Consider the following 14,311-nt stretch of genomic DNA (forward strand, 5'->3'; position numbering starts at 1 on the left):
TGTCTAGCAAAACTTCCCCATTCCTATGACATTAGGACAACAGTTAGCACCTTTTCTGCCCCATATAAAAAGTTTAGTGTCATTCCCACCCTCTCCATCCTGTGTTAGTTTACCTAGCCAGAAATCTCACCAACAAGCAAGGCCAGAACTAAGATGAGAGAAGCTAGGCACTATCCTCAGGTGCAAATTTAAGAGGGAGCCAAAAAACTCACCAATCAAAATAAATAATATTTAATGCAATATTTTAATCAAAGTTAATGCACAAAAATCTATGATGAATAAAATATCAAAATTTTAAATAAATACAGAGTTATTATTACTGATTTTTCTTTTTGCCTCAGGTTCCAATACCTTGTTTTATTGAACTTCGCTTTATTGCACTGCACAGATTTTGCAGTTTTTTTTGCAAATTGGCAAGACCCTCCAACCAGCAAAAAGATTATGACTCATTTTATTGCGATACTCACTTTACTCTGGTGGTCTGGAACAGAGCCCGCAATATCTATGAGATATGCCTCACTGAACTGTTAGCAATTCTTTCTTTAAAAGTTTGATATTCTGTTCATTGTGGATTTTGTGCCTGGGGCAAGTGCATTGTTTATCTCACCCTAGTTTCCATGACAGTTACAAGTACAATTGTGTGCTGTACAAAGATGTTTTGGTAAACAGCAGACCACATATATGATAACGGTCCCATAAGATCATAATGGAACTGAAAAAATTCCTATTCTTAGAGATAGCATATCTGTCATAATGTCTTAGTCCAATGATTTTCAACAGGTGTGCTGCAAGAGGCATACTGGTATGCCACAAGAATTTTTAAAATATGCAATACCTGACTATTTAGTCACAGGCACTGATCTCTTGTCCCTTAGACTGTCAAATTAAAAAATGATAACAGCCAACACAATAACCATCTGGTGTGAATGGTCAGATTAGCAAAAAATACATTTTTGGTGTGCCACAGAATTTTAGTAATTAATTTATGTGTGCCATGAGATAAAAAAGCTTGAAAATCGCTGTATTAGCACAAAGAATTACTCACATGTTTGTGGTGATTTTGGTGTAAACAAACCTATTAACATAGCCAGTCAGATAAAAACAGAGCACATACAATTACAGTACTAGGCTATACCATCTAGGTTTCTGTAAGTACAACTCTGTGATGTCTGCACAATAATGAAATCACCTAACAATGCATTTCTCAGAATTTATCCCCATCCTTAAATAGTGCCTGACAGTATCAGGATAAAACATACTATGAGCCCTAGCTAGGTGTCTCTGTTGTTTGGAGCATCATCCTGTACACCAAAACGTTGCAGGTTCAATTCCCAGTCAGGGTACATACCTAGCTTTTGAATTCCATCCCTGGTCAACATATTCTTTTATTACTACAGATAATAAAAATAAAAACTCACTATCCTGCTCTATAAGAAAAACATACTACACAAAAATGTGGTTTTTAATTTTTTTTTTCTTTTTCAATTACAGCTGACATTAAATATATTAGCTTCAGGTGTACTGCAGAGTGGCTAGACATTTATATAACTTATGAAGTGATTTCCCCCAATAAGTCTAGTGCCAATCTGATACTACACATAGTTATTACAATATTATTGACTATAAAACATGTGATCTTAATAGCAATATTCATGAATAAAAATTGATTTAGGAAATTTTCTGTAGTTGGAATATAAAATTTGATATAAATTAGTATAAAATAAAATTTTTGAAAATATAACAATTTATTCAAACCTCCAATTTTTTTTAATACTCTTCTACATATTTGGCTGTATACTATTGAATTGCTTGTTCATATGACAATTATTTTTTCATATCCTTTTATATCAATATTATAGAAAAACAATTTAGATTTTCCTCTAGTATAGTTGCTCAAATTCTTAAAAACTTAGTGGTACTTTAAAGTTTTTTAAGCATCAAAAGTTTTTATCAGTAATGCCATATAGAAGTTTAGAAGTATTGCCTGATTTGAGACAACCTATTACATTTCTTTTCTACATGCATCATTACAAGCATTTTCACTGTCTGTAGTACTGCCACAAGTTCATGCCCTAGAAACACAGACATTCTCAAACATTCTATTTTGCATGATACCAAACCTCCAAATTTTAAAATTATAAACTAACTTCTTGAACTTCTATTTTCAGTAATGGGAGGCTAAGTTATTTAGACCTTGGCATCGTTAGCAAATGGGGCTGAATAATTCTTTGTTGTGGAAGGCTGACCTGTGCATTGTAGAATGAATAGAAGCATTGCTGGTCTCTACCAACTAAATACCATTAGCCCCCACAACCCCAACTGTAAAAACCAAAAATGTCTCCAGACATTGTCAAATATCCCTTGAAAGCAAAATCACCCCTACCTGAGAATCACTAGTTGAGACCATCTCTACTGCTGAAAACTAAAAATGAAGAATTTTTATAAAAATACAATCACCTTAAAGCACTAAGCTGACATAATGGGGAACTGTGAGGTCAAATTCTGAGCGAAATATCAAACCCAGTGCTATCTCTCCAGTAGGCAGAATATCAAACACTTTAAGCCAATTTCGACATTTGTTAGTTGGCAAATGTAAGCTTCAGTGCAGAACCATGGAAGGCAAAGAGCCCCACCAAAGGAGAGGGTTGTCGAAATAAAAAGAACCTCTCCATATTAAGTTGAACTTCAGAGGCAATACCTAGAATGAAACCTGACCTCCCCATTCCCAACCTCACTCCTAGGACTTCAGTGAAAGTTGCTTTGGCACTAAGAGGAACAGAGGGAGAAAAGGGAAGGAAAAGAGGAGAGGGACTTCTATTATCAGATGCAAAATAATGGTATTGGACCCCTATCTTGTACCACTCACACATACATACAAAAAAAACTGAAAATGGATTAAAAACTTAAATATAAGACCTAAAACCATAAAATTCCCAGTCTTCCCTTACCAAAAATCTTTGGCCACAAGCTGGCCCTGATCAGAATTTGCTGACCAGGTTCTCATTACCTTAGTTGGCAAAAGCAAATGCAAATCCTCCCTATAAGAAGGTAGGTTTATTCTAAGCCTCCAGGACCTTCAAAATAATTTTGTAAAAGCAATGAGAAAGATAACCAAGCATGTATGGAAACAGAGCACCATGGGCAAAGCTTGAATAAATGAAGGACAACTGAGAAATATCAGTTAAGACTTCAAATATTAGCCCTGGCCGGTGTAGCTCACTTAGTTGAAGTGCAGTCCAAAAACCAAAAGGTCACGGGTTCAAGTCCTGATCAAAGCACATGTCTGGGTTGCAGGTTTGGTCCCAGGTCTGGGCACTATAAAAAGTCCCCGGTAGGGGCATATGCCAGAGGCAACCTATCGATGTTACTCTCCCACATCAATGTTTCTCTCCCTTTCTGTCTCCCTCCCTTCCCCTCTCTCTAAAATCAATAAGCATATCCTTGGGTGAAGATTAAAAAAAAAAAAAAAAACTTCAAATACTAGGTAAAGGAGGGATAAATGGTGATGAAAAGAGACTTGACCTGGGGTGGTGAACACACAATACAATATACAGATGATGTATTATGGAATTATATACCTGAAACCTACATAATTTTACTAACTAATGTCACCCCAATAAATTAAATAAAAAAGATATTAAGTATTAGAATTATCAAATACAAATTATAAAACCATGCTTACTGCATTTAATAAAAATAAACACCTTGCTTAAAAATATCTGCAGGTACAGGAAACTACAAAAGTAAAAACGCAAATTTGAAAAAGAATCATATGAAATCTCTAGAAATAAAAAATATGACTTAAATTTAAAGTAATATTTTCAAGTCATATATCTGATAAGGGATAATATCCAAAAAATATGAATTACTAATACACCTCAATAGCAAGAAAATAATTTAACTAAAAAATGGGCAAAGGATCTGAATAGACATTTTTCCAAAGAAGACATACAAATGGCCAACAGCTATCAAAAGGTACTCAAAATCACTAGTCATCAAGAAAATGCAAATCAAAACTATAATGAGATATTATATCACACCTGTTAGAATCATTATTATCAAAAATACAAGAAATAAGTAATGGTGACAGTATGGAGAAAATTGAACCCCTGTACACTGTTGGTTAGAATATAAATTGATGCAGCTATTAAGAAGAAAAGTATGGCGTTTCCTCAAGAAATTAAAAATAGAACTATCATATCATCCCACATTCCTAGTTCTACATACACATCCAAAAAATTATTATTTCAGAGAAATATCTGCCTCTCTTATTTGCTGCAGCATTATTCACAATAGCCAAGATATGGAAACAACCTAAATGTCTATCAACAGATAAGTGGAAAAAGAAAATGTAATATATAAATACAATGGAAGGTTGTTCAACCATAAAAAAGAAGAGCATCTTACCATTTGCAACAATGTGGAAATTGAGGAAATTGTGCTAAGTGAAGTAATTCAGACAGAGAAAGAAATACTGTATGATCTCACTTGTATGTGGAATCTAAGAAAGTCAAACTCATAGAACCAGAGAGTAGTATAGTGGTTACAAAGGGTGAGGGTGGGGAAAATGGGGAGATATTGGTCATGGGTACAAACTCTTAGTTACAAGATTAATAAGTTTTAGGGGTCTAATATACAGTATTATAGTTAATAATGGTGTAAGCTGGAAATTTGTTAAGAGAGTAGATCTTAAGTGATATCACCACAAAAAAATGGTAACTATGTGGGGTAATGGATGCATTAATTAACTTGGTTGTGGTAATCATTTCACAATGTGTTATGTATGTTAAATCATCACACTGTACATCTCAAAAAAGGTAAATTTTATGATTTGCCATTGAAAAGTTATTGCAATGTATACTGTACTTCAGAAAAGTTTTTTAAAAGCTATTGTGTATACAGCAAGCCACACCATCTGACATTAGTGAAGCAAATATTCATAACTGAAATAATGACCACAATGCTCATTACATTTATATGTGATAGGCTAAATATTTTTGTCTCACAAAGCTTCTTATGTTGAAGTGCTAATCCCAGTTTGATGGCATTTAGAAATACGGCCTTTGGGATATAATTAGGCTTCAGTGGTGGAGGCCTCAGGAATGGGATTAGTGCCCCTTATAAGAGACATCAAAGAAACGATCTCTTTCTCCACCATGTGAGCAAGACAATGGTCATCTCCAAACCAGGAAGAGGGACATCACCAGACACTAAATCTGACAGCACCTTGGTCTTGAACTTCCCAGCCTTCAGAACTGTGAAAAATAAATGTCTGAGGTTTAGGCTACACAGTTTGTGGTATTTTGTTATAGCCAAGTAACAACTACATACAGGACCTAAGAATAAAAGATACAAGTACAGTATTCTCTCACCTATCACGGGTATTACAATAGACCCTCCTGCGACAGATGAAAATCTGCAAAGTAGGAACCTTACATTTATTTTAGTATTTATATATATTTTAAGGCTTTATAAACCCTTTCCACACACTTATAAACCATTTCAAGTCTCTTATTTACCTTTCCCACTCCCTTATTAACCTTTTCCACACTTTTATAAATACTACTTATGTTCCTAAACATATTCTACACTCTTAAACCTATGTAACTTTAACAACATATGCATACAGTACCACAAAATCTTGCAGTATAGTGAAAAATCCGCGATAGATAATTAAATATACCATTTTTAAAAATCCTGAGATACAGTGAGGCCGTGATAAGTGAACCACGATATAGAGAGGGACTACTGTACTGTATATGAAATTGCACTATGCTTTCTTACAGAGATACATGTAAAAGATTATGTGTCAAGTAATACAACTGTGGAAATGTTTGCCAAATGCTTTAGAAAAATGACAAATTTCTAAGCAACCAGTGTCAGTATGACCAATTCATAAATAACACAATACTTATTAAGGCAGTAGTAGTAGTAGTAGTAGTAGTAGTAGTAGTAGTAGTAGTATGGTGCATCATACAACTGGTGACATTTTAGTTTCAAGGCAAAATGGTATTTGAAGAGATAAACTAAATTTCCAAAACTGATGAAAGACATCCACTCACATATTCAAGAAACCAGAAAATTCCCAAGCAGTACAAATAAAAGAAAATCTGCACTTAAACATATGATCATGAAACTGTTTATAATCAACTGGAAAGAGAAAGCCCTTAAAAGCTACCAGGGAGGGGTAGGGTAGTAAGGGGGAAAAGATTACCTTCAAAAGATCAGATGCCAGGTTCATAAAGTGGAAAATTCAGTATTGTTAAGATGGCAATTCTCCCCAGATTGATTCATATTCAACAGAATTTCAACAGCCTTTTGGCCAAAATTGACCAGATCATCCTAAAATTCAGGTAAAATTGCAAAAGACCTAGAATGCCAAAACAATTTTGAAAAAGAACCAAAGCTGCACAACTTATACTTTCCAATTTCAAAACTTAATATAAAACTATGTTAGTAGTTATCAACACAATGTGGTACTGGCAGAAGTATAGACATATAGATCACCAGAACAGAATTGAGAATACAGAAATAAATTAATGTTAAACTAATCTTCAACAAATGTGCAAAGGAAATTCACTGAGGGAAAGAATAGATCTTTTAAAGAGTGCTACTAGGAAAACTGAATATCCATATGCCAAAAGATGAAATGAGACCTTCATTTAACACTGTGCACAAAATTTACACAAAATAAATCACAAACATAAATGTTACAGATAAAACAATTAAACTTTTAAAAGAAACACAGGTGATTATCTTCAAGACCTTGGGTTAGGACTTCCGGCCAAGATGGAGGCGTAGACAACTAAGAAGGAATACAACTACCTCAAAACTAGGAACAACCAGAAGTTCCAGAAAATCAAAGTGCATGGAAGTCCAGCAAACAAAGATATAAAGAAGAAATACTCATCCAGACAGGTAGGAGGGGCGGAACCGGGGCAGAGAGGACACGGTGTGGTGGTGGCAGCAGCGGCAGCAGCAGCAGCCCAGCGGAAAGTGCTATTATGTTTTAAAAAGTCACGAGGGACACCTGGGGAATGTTCCCAGCTCCTCACCAGACCGTGTAGTTCACTGTCCCAGCACCGGAAAAAATCAAACCTCATTGCTTATGACTGTGCAAACCAGTGGGGGTTGGGATGGAGGCAGAAACTGCCAGTCTCTCAGCAGAGTTCGCTTGTTTAAAGGGCCCCCACAAACATAGAACATCCGCAGACCCGCCCCCTCTGGGAACGAGAGCCAGGGCAGCAGCTAGAGGGGTGTCAGTCGGGTGTGGAAGTGGGAGTAGTGCCCAGAAAAGGGGTGAGTACTGGACAAGCGGCATTGTTCCTTCTCAGACCCCTCCCCCGCATACAGCACCACAACATGGTGAAACAGGTCGCTCATTACTGATGAATACGTAAGGCTCCGCCCCTTACAATGTAGTAGGAGCGACAGCTCTCCCTGGGACACGGAAGCAAACAGACACACGACACTTCCGGCCAAGATGGAGGCCTAGATTGACATGCTCCATCTCCCTCCACAACTAAGAAGGAATACAACAACTGCAAAACCAGAACTAACCAGAAGTTCCAGAAAATAAATGGAAGTCCAACATATGAAGTTATAAAGAAGTGGTGCTCGTCCAGCAGGTAGGAGAGGCGAAGCCAGAGAGGAGATATCCAGCTGTGCTGTCCATGGTGGAAGCAGCGACGGAGGCAGGACAGCAGTAACCACAGACACCCGCATTTAGGGGGAGGTGAGAAGCACCTGAGGAGCACCCCTGGCTGCAGACCAGATCTGTCAGCTTGCAATTCCAAAGCCGGGGAAGGCAGACCTCCGTTGCCTTGGAACCTGAGGTCCAGAGGGGGTGGGAACAGAGGAGGGGTCTCCCAGTCTCTCAGTGGAGAGTGAATGACAGGAATCCATCTTGGACCCCCACCCCCGCAGAAAACAGCACAGCGTGGTGAGACAGGTCGCCCAGTTGTGACGAGTGCATGGGGCTCCACCCCCTATAGCATAGGAAGTGTGACAGCCCTGCCCAGGAAGCAAAGGTAACACAAAACAGTCAGGATGGCACAGATCATGATAGAGATCCTGGTGACGTAGTTGATCAGACAGCAAATATCTAATCTAATGAAGCAGCAGATAGGAAATCTCTGAGGCTCAGTTCAGAGCTTTGGTTATACAAATGCTTACAGACCTGACAGCAGATCTTAAACAAGACAGGGAAGGAATGAAGGCTAGTCCTGCTGAAACGAACAAAAACACATACGAAACAAGTGGTGAGGGAAAGAAAACCAGGGATCAAATCAACAAATTGGAACATAAGGAAGGAACAAACAGTCAACCAGTGCAGAAAGAGGAAACAAAAAGTGAGGAATATGAGGAGAGGCTCAGAAACTTATCAGACAGCTATAAGCAGGCCAACATCTGAATCATAGGGGTGCCAGAAAGTGAAGGAGAAGAACTAGAAATTGAAAAATTATGTGAAAAAATAATGAAGCAGAATTTCCCAAACTTGGGGAAGGAAATAGACTTACAGGTCCAGGAAGCACAGAGAGTTCCAGAAAAACTGGACCCAGGGAGAACCACACCAAGACACATTATAATCAAAATGTCAAAAATTAAGGATAAAGAGAGAATCTTAAAAGCAGCAAGAGAGAAGAAAAGAATTATGTACAAAGGGGTCTCAATCAGACTATCAGCTGATTTCCCAAGGGAGACCCTGCAGGCAAGAAGGGACTGGCAAGAAATATTCAAAGTAATGAAAAGCAAAAACTTACAACCATGATTACTCTATCCAGCAAAGCTGTCATTCAGAATAGAAGGGCAGAGAAAGTGCTTCCAAAGTAAAATTGAAGGAGTTCATTAGACCCATACCACTGTTATATGAAATGTTAAAGGGACTTGTTTAGGAGAAGGAGGATCAAAACTATGAACATTAAAATGAAAACCAACAACAGAAGCTAGGGAATTGAAACAAAGGCAAACTAAGTATGCAACAAAAGTGGGAAAAGAATTATAGGTATGGGGAACATTTTGCGGGGAGGTCAGTGGGGAGGGGGAAGGGAGAGAAAGGGAGGGAGATTGTACAGAAATTAAGAAGCATAGTAGGAGGGAGTGGAGTAGATACGAAGATGTTGAGAAGAACTCTATGCACAACCAATGGGCATGGACTAAGAGGGGGCGCAACTGGAGGGAGCAGGGGTAACTGGGTGGAGGGGAACAAAGGGAAAAGAAATTGGGACAACTGTAATAGCACAAACAATAAAGCATATTAAAAAAATAAATACAGAAGGAAAAAAAAGACCTTGGGTTAGGCAAAAATGTCTTAGATATGACACCAAAAACATGATTCATTAAAAAAAACTAGATAAATTAGACCTCAACAAAATTCAAATCTTTTGCACTTCAAAAAGCTAATGGCGTTTCATAATGACTGACCTAATGACTAAATTGTTCAAGGGAAGCATTCATGGAAGCAATCAGGTTGTGTATCACAAAATGGAGATAATCTAGCAGTCTGTTCTATTTAATCAACATAAACAAATGATCATAATAATTCAGTATATTTCTGTAACCATAAAAAAATATTTGTTGTCTCCTCTTTTCCACCCAGTCTTCTATTCCCGAGTCTTATGGCCAGGTCAGAGCAACAAAAGCTCATTTTACCAGATATTGCTTACTTCAATAATGCTTCCAGATTCCGAATGTACAGATAAGTCACATAGTTAAAAAAGCACTGAGCCAGGCTGGAAAATGGAGCTTCTTATGGCACCAGGTTAGTCTAGGGTCACTTCACAAAATCTACCAAATTCTAAAAGACTTTAAGTTTTTTCTATAATTAATCATTGATCTTTTGTGTCTCCATTTATAATTCCTTAATTCCAATTCTACCAGGATAATTTATATTTTTAAAACCACCTTTGGAAGATTAATATTTTGGTCATAATTTTAGATTAATATAATAATGGATTATACATATAAATAACTGCCTAATCAGGAACACAATTTTAATCCCAGAAAACATGCTTAATATAAATTTTAACTATTAGTCACATAATTAATGGTCTTAGGGGAATAAAAATTAAATTTCAAGGTAGCTAAAGCACAAATTCAAGAACTTTGGAAAATTTTTAAGAGAATAAAACACTAAAATAAAAATTAGCTTACAATTGCGTTTATAAAATGTGTAATTATACATTATTATTCTACATTTTCATATAAGTTAATATAATAGACTATTATTCATAAAATTGTTGTAAAATGTTTTTAAAGACAATGAAATAGCAACAAACCAATTTTTAGTTATAATATAAGTAAATCTTATTATTAAAGAAATGTAGTTTAACAGCACTGGAATTCTGACATACTAACTACTCTGCTTTTACATAAGGGTAAAGTATGACAGCACAATTCTGTGATCCTTATATATGTGAAGTTTCCATTAAATTTGATGATTTTACCTTCATTAGAAACACAGAATTACTTCATCATATGGAATTCTATTATTAGTAAGAGGATTTTATAATAACTCTGGTAAACAACTGGGGCACTACATTTCCATGCCTGATAATTTTCAATGAAGGGACATAATTTTACTAAGGTAATAACTGAATTTTGTTCAAGATTCTCAAATTTTGAATATACCACATTAAAGAGCACCCGCTTTATTTTCAGTCATTTGAGTGGATAAGATTAAAGAAAATGCAGTTGTAATATAAGAATATTCTTCCACTCAATTGCCAGTGTAGTTATGCATAAAGAATTCTTACTAAGTCAAAAGAGAATAGAAAGCATGTCGAAGCAGAATTGACCCCGTGGATTCAGTGTTACCAATGGAAAGATTCAAGATTCCAGTCACTATGGACTCTTTTATGTACTCAAAAAGAGACTCTCTACTAATAACTGTTAAAAGGCCCCACATTTTTAAGTTTGCAGCATCATGGCCTCACTACAAATTAGGTACAATATTTAGAGAAAACTGCATTTCCTTTAAAAGAAAATGCTAAATATGAATAATTCATCCATCATGAGCTTTTTTAAATACTAAGGGAAGAAATGTAATTGTTTTTGCAACCCAGGCTCAGGCAACTGTTCAAGGAGGCTATAGAAAGGATATAAGTATGAGTTTTATGCCTGATGGTAAATCATTTTAAAGATTTTTTAATCTGAAAAATAATATCATCATTATGAATTCTACTCTGGAATACATAAGCAGGAATTACATTGTGTAGTTAAAATGTTAGCAACCGCATTTCATTTTTTGAAAAGGCAATTTAGGTTTCCTGAAAGAAAGAGTTGATTATATCTCTTATTACTGTTACAAGATTTTGATATATCGCAAGGTATAAGAGTTACAGCATGTGCCAACTATCAACCAGGAAAAATGAACCTGATTCATAATTCACTTTGCGAATGTCTATTTAGTCAATCAAGTGATTTGTAATCATGAAGACTGCCAGAAATTGGATGAATAATGAGCCATAGAAAAATCCCTGGATTTTTTTAGTATTCTTATTTCATTACATGACTTTTATTGCTATTTCTAATCGCTGTTTCTCAGCAACACAAATTAAATCACATATTTACTTAGAAGTATTTGACTATTAAATAGGCTAAAGGATATGCAAGTTGAATGACCAGAGAATTTAATGTCTTTCTGCAAAATTAAAAGTCTTAGTGTTTATAGCTTGAGCAAAGAAAATTTCACTCTTTCTAACCTCCTCAACACTCGCCTCATTTTATGTAAATTATTTAGTGCATGTGCTATTTTAGCATAGCTCATTCTAATTCAGTATATTTTCTTATATTGTTTATATAGTCTAAAACAAATAAAAATTTGACAGAATCTAGTTAATATCAGAAACATTAAGCTTGCTTTTAATATCTTCATTGCATAGCATTTCCTCACCTAAAATTATAAGCTGATAGCCAAAGAACATTTGATCTCTAACTCACATAATCTTATTAAATTATAAATATAAACCAACTTAAAGCTTAGCATATTGCTAAAAGGATAATGTGATAAATTAATATTTTTCAAAATACAAAACTACTAAGCTATGTAATATTTTGTCATTCTGATAATACTGGCCATTATAAGCTTTTTAATCAAGAGTATATTACATTAAGAACTACACAGATTTAAAGCAAATGGAAACTTAAATGTGATAACAAATAGGCTCATTATTTTTACTTACTTTTCATAATTTTCAAGCAGAAGGGTCATTTTCCAACTTTAGATTGATTATAACACCAGAGCACATGTGGACCTCCTTAAGGAAAGTAATAGAGTTCTTGAGTCAATATCTATCATACTCATTATTGAAATATAATACTTATGAAAAAATCAACTACCTAAATTGTGTGGATAAATTTCCAATAATAATTATTTGGTTGTTCAAGATAACAAAATTCCAGACATACACTATACATTGTCTCCAAGAAGCTAGTATGATTATGGTAAGACCTCAGGAAACTGTTTTCCACACTGAATGGCCCCTGAAAAGTGTAGCAATATTCCACCTTAGAATTCACTTTATTGCCATTATCATACCAACTGTGAGAATCATCTTTTCTTTCCTATCAAGAATAACCATTCATTCATTTGTTCATTCAGTCATTCACTCATTCAAAAAATGCTTATTAAGAATCTACTATGTTCCCAATTGTGCTAAAAACTGAAGACATAAAAATTAGGCACATAGCCTTTGTACTTGCCCTTAAAAAACTATAGTCTAGTTAAAAAGAGTTATAAATAAATAAGTGTATTAAAGCATAGGTTCTAGAATAGACCTATGTGCTGGAAAGGCTGGAAGAAGGTAAGGTTCAATGGCAGAGGTCAGTAGTCAGCAAAGCCTTCAAAGAGATAACAAAACTGAGTCCTGAATAAAAAGTTGCTACTTACCAGGGATCAAAGAAGAAAGATCATAATGGTAAGAAGGAGAATACTAATGAAGCTAAAAAGCACCAAATAACTAATCATGGTAGGATGACTATAAGCTATTCAGTTTAACTAAGGCCAACATGAGTGTTAAGGGAAGGCTGCCAGGGTAAGCCTCAAACACTATGCAAAGGCTCAATAACAAAAGACCTTGTATGTACACTAACAGAAACAACTGCAGGCCTTCAACTGTAAAAATCACAGGATCATAGATTTCCATAATGTCTAAGCAACTTATTCATTTGGCTTTCCTCAACAATGGTCAAAGTAACATTTTGCATTCATGCAGCTTAACATAGCACTTTTATTTATTTATTTTTAAATGTTTTATTGATTTTGCTGAAACAGTTGTCCCAATTTCCCTTCCCTCTGCTCCCCTCCACCAAGTGGCCCCCCTCCCTCCAGTTGTCCCCCCTCCTTTGAGTCCATGTCCATTGGTTGTGCATATAGTTCTTCTCAACCTCTTCCTGTCTATTCCATTCCCTTCTACTATGCTTCTTAATTCCTGTACCATCTCCCTCCCTCTCCCTCTTCCCCCTCCCTGCTGACCTTCCCCCAGTATGTTCCCCACACCTGTAGTTCTTTTTCCACTCTCGTTGCCTAATTAATTTGCCTTTGTTTCGATTCCCTAGCTTCTGTTGTTGGTCATTGTGATAGTTTTCATTTTAATGTTCATAGTTTTGATCCTCCTTCTTCTAAACCAGTCCCTTTAATATCTCATATAATAGTGGTTTGGATCTAATGAACTCCTTCAGTTTTACTTTGTCCTGGAAGCACTTTCTCTGCCCTTCTATTCTGAATGACAGCTTCGCTGGATAGAGTAGTCGTGGCTGTAGGTTTTTGCTTTTCATTACTTTGAATATTTCTTGCCAGTCCCTTCTTGCCTGCAGGGTCTCCCTTGAGAAATCAGCTGATAGTCTAATTGGGACCCCTTTGTACATAATTCTTTTCTTCTCTCTTGCTGCTTTTAAGATTCTCTCTTTAATTTTTGACAATTTGATTATAATGTGTCTTGGAGTGGTTCTCCCTGGGTCCAGTTTTTTTGGAACTCTCTGTGCTTCCTGGACCTGTAATTTTATTTCTTTCTCCAAGTTTGGGAAGTTCTGCTTCATTATTTTTTCACATAATTTTTCAATTTCTAGTTCTTCTTCTTCGCCCTCTGGCAATCCTATAATCCGAATGTTCGGTCTCTTACAGCTGTCCCAGATGTTTCTGATCCTCTCCTCACTTTCCTTACTTTTTGTTTCCTCTTTCTGCATTGGTTGATTGTTTGTTCCTTCCCTATGTTCTGGTTTGTTGATTTGATCTCTGGATTTTATTTCCTCACCATTTGTCTCATATGTGTTTTCATTTGTTTCAGTATGAATGGTTTCATTCCTTCCCTGT

At 35.8% G+C, this 14,311-nt stretch overlaps 1 long non-coding RNA gene across 5 annotated transcripts in view; it reads right to left on the reverse strand.

The window, feature by feature from the left end:
- The window catches only part of LOC150008709 (uncharacterized), a 196,563-nt gene that overhangs the window by 145,885 nt on the left and 36,367 nt on the right, over nucleotides 1-14,311 (reverse strand). Inside the window, exon 2 of one of the 5 annotated variants that reach the window (XR_016511336.1) lies at nucleotides 12,183-12,257. The exons of the other annotated variants lie outside the window; for them this stretch is intronic. This is a non-coding gene — a long non-coding RNA (uncharacterized LOC150008709). The remainder of the gene's footprint in view (nucleotides 1-12,182; nucleotides 12,258-14,311) is intronic. 5 annotated transcript variants of the gene reach the window in all.

Source organism: Furipterus horrens, unplaced genomic scaffold (assembly GCF_987537825.1).
Source record: "Furipterus horrens unplaced genomic scaffold, mFurHor1.1.pri manual_scaffold_5, whole genome shotgun sequence".
Lineage (NCBI taxonomy): Eukaryota > Metazoa > Chordata > Mammalia > Chiroptera > Furipteridae > Furipterus > Furipterus horrens.